Source organism: Mustela nivalis, assembly GCF_964662115.1.
Source record: "Mustela nivalis genome assembly, contig: HAP1_SCAFFOLD_692, whole genome shotgun sequence".
NCBI lineage: Eukaryota > Metazoa > Chordata > Mammalia > Carnivora > Mustelidae > Mustela > Mustela nivalis.
The window spans coordinates 148,691-152,465 of NW_028135971.1; positions in this window are offsets into that span (position 1 = coordinate 148,691).

A 3,775-nucleotide genomic window follows, 5' to 3' on the forward strand; every position below is an offset into this window, starting at 1 on the left:
GAACTGGTCCCACCTGGCCATGACTCAGAACCACTGCAGCCACTGAGGGGTGGAATCAGTCAGTCCGGAAACTCAGTGCAGCATCTCGTAGAGCAGTCTGAGCTATGATCTGGTTAAGGAATAGAAAGACTTGGTCCTCTCTCCAGTGTGGGTATTGAAAATCTAGTCCTGCCCACAACTCCTAGAGTAGAGAGCCCGAGTGTACCCATTGTCTCTAGGTGCAGATCCTGTGTTTGGAACTGAGCTGGCCTCCAAAACACTCGTTGTATTAGGAAAATACTTCATTCCCCAGACTTGCTGTCTCATATTTCCTTTTGTGAAACCCTGAGGGTTAAATAAAAAAAAAGTTTCACAATCTTGGATGTGTCCTCTATGAGAGTCTTCTCTGGCTTTCCACTCCCTCTGAAGGTGACTTGGTTCTGGAATGAGATTGATCCAGAAGGTATCTCTGTTAAAGGGTTCTTCTCACACTCTACCATAGCAGCAATCGCCTCTGAAATTTGAGTCCTTTTAATTCTAGGAGAAAAGCGATTTACTGATGACAGAAAGGTGGCCACAAATGTTTGCATTCAACATTCACCCAAAATTGAACAGGGTGCTACACTTTCAAGAAATTTGAAGTTGAGTATTTACAAATCTCAAGAATGGCCCGTGGCCATTATAATTTTTCTCATTGTTTAGACAAAGTCAGACATGTGTATTTGACTTCATCAATATTTCTCCATATAGATTCCTCCATATCCATTTGGAAAAAATTCATGCTTCATGTGGAAACCACACCCTCGGAGGTAAAATTCCCATTTCAATTTGACTCCTATTTTCTTAAGATTAAGACCTCAGTTTTACTAACCAATACTCACCCTTCACTAATATCTGTATAAATTATCTTTCACTTTAGCTCAAGTGTTTAGAGAATGTGGGCCAGGGTGATGGCCATACCACCTATTTGGGGAACCAAGCCAAGGGGGATGGCATTTTACTCCGCTTCGTTCCCATCCTATGAGATAGAGGCTTCATGTTTGTTGATTTTATTGCCAATCGGTGACTAGAAGAAGAAATCCCTTATTCCTACCACGTTTTGATGCACAGTGAAATATGAAAATATAGGCATATCAAAACCATGAAGCAAATTTTAAATACATTTGAATTCAAAACACGGGAAGGTCTGATGAACATTTCATGAATTATAGCTGTTTTAAATATCCTTGTTAGCAGTCCCTCAGTGAAATTTGAGGTGTTTTGCTGTTGCACCTCCCTTATTTTGCCTTTATTCCTCAAATATGGAAAGTCCTGGTGGATTTGATTTTTTTTTTTTTTTTAAAGATTTTATTTATTAATTTGACAGAGAGAAATCACAAGTAGATGGAGAGGCAGCCAGAGAGAGAGAGAGAGGGAAGCAGGCTCTCTGTTGAGCAGAGCGCCCGATGTGGGACTCGATCCCAGGACTCTGAGATCATGACCTGAGCCGAAGGCAGCGGCTTAACCCACTGAGCCACCCAGGCGCCCCTGGATTTGATTTCTTGAGTGACTGTGGCAGACACGTGGAACTTTTGGTGAATGGAGCAATGGTAAACGCAGCTGGCCACTAGGTGGAGCGATGTCACCAACTGTGCAAGCTCTTCTGGCTGGTTCCTGTCAGAATTGCATGGAATTGTTGGACAACTTGGAGAGTTGGCGGTGGTTGGTGTCAGCAAATAGGACACACCCATGTACTTGAAACAGGAACACATCTGCTACCACCACGGCAGCAACAGCTGCATAAAGAGCCCCATGGGGGTCCTCTGTGCTCTGTGGTCTTGGAAGAATGGAATCTGGCAGTGGGGGGAGTTGGTTTCCAAGATCAAGGATCTGGAGCCCTAGGTTAGAGCTATTCTCTGGGTGAACCTGTGGATGCTGACATTACCCCCCCCCCGCCCGCCCCCTTCCTCACTAAGGACTCAGAGATCATGATATCACTGCTGGTTCTCCAGGAATGGCAGGAATTATCTGATCTTAGGCATTCTATGTGCCTATGCCCCTCAGTCCCGAGTGCACAGTAGAATGACCTGGCAGGTCCCTGATAAAGACTGATGCTTGAGTCCTGCTCTGGACACAAGTGAGTCACGTGACAGAGCCTGTTCTCACTACAGGTTGGTTTCTTGTGAGACTTCTATGCTTTGGAAGGGTACCCACCGATACACTCTTGCTACCATTGCTTCTCCACTCCTCTAGGCTCTTGATTGGTGCCCTTGTGGAAGGTCTCCTTGTCATGCCAAACCTCAGGGGGAATCTCTATTACACAGAGGAAGCACCTGTCTCGATTCTTGATTTCCCTCACAAGACATGTAACACAATCTTGTCATTGTTGTTAGCTTTGTAGGGGGGAAATGATAATAATAACATGTGTCTCAACTCTTACAGGCTAAAGGATGTGGGTAGCCTAGAGTACAAATTAATGAAGGCTTCAAAAAAAATCATAGTGCCAGGGCACCTGGGTGGTTCAGTGGGTTGGGCCTCTCAGGTCATGATACCAGGGTCCTGGGATTGGGTCGGGCATCGGGCTCTCTGCTCAGTGGGAAGCCTGCTTCCTCCTCTCTCTCTCTGCCTGCCTCTCTCTATGCCTACTATGATCTCTGTCTGTCAAATAAAATCTTTTTAAAAAATTATAGTGCCCCCTCTGTCTGGTATTGCTTATTTCCCTCATTAAATCCTTTTTTTTTTAATAGATCTTATTTATTTAGACACAGAGAGAGAGAGAGAACACAAGCAAGGGGAGTGGGAGGAGCAGGCTCCCCGCTGAGCAGGTAGCCTGGTACAGGACTGGATCCCAGGACCCAGGGATGATGACCTGAGCTGAAGGCAGATGCTTAACTACTGAGGCACCCAGGTGCCCTCGTTAACCTCTTTTCCTGGTTGGCTGCTTAACATCCATGAGACAAGATTGGTGTTAATATGCATCCTTAATTTTAGACCTGAGGTGGGAGTTCAGGGAAGATTTCTGTGGAAAGGTTTATTGACTGTGGAAAGAGCAGAGATAAGCCACTTAAATGCAAAAGGAGTATGTGGGCCTCTTCTAGGTTCAGGCTGTGCATTCTGACCAGTTGTTGATTGGGGTTCTTTCTCTCCAATGTCTATGACCTCAGATGTAGATACACCCAAGGAGAACCTCATGACTTCTGCTACTCTGAAGGGTGTCCAACATGGACATTCATTTCAAATAGAATCAGAAAGAGGTGCTGAGAGGTTCAGCAACTCCATCTGCACCCTGGACTCCCCTTGCTTGCCCTCTAGGCACCCTACTGGGAAATAGATGTTGGAACAATCAAAGAATAGGATCTGGGCATTTGCAAAGAATCTCTTCACCAACACAGGAGGCACCCAGTGCCTGCAAAATGTGGATTCTGGACTGTGGATTTAAGAAATGGAAAGCACTCATACATTGATTGGCGCTGGGCCTCGGGCTGCTCTCTTCATGGACCCCACGTTCTACTTCATGAGGTTCTCCCGGGGTGTGGATATTTGAAACCTTTCATTTTCTAGCAACAGCACTGTGTCCTGACTGAATTCCCAACCCCACGACCATGAGCAGAATAATGTGGTTGTTTTATGCCATTCCTTTGGGGGGAATACCTACTCAAAGGAACCCCCCCAGGAATACAAACATGAATGCATAAATGGTTTTTTATTTATCTGTTTTGTACAAAACTCTAATGCTTTTGCATTTTCTCCTCCTATTTGACACGCAGAGGTGTGAACTTGTTTTCCAGTTGTTTCCTATTTCTGTACATATCTATTG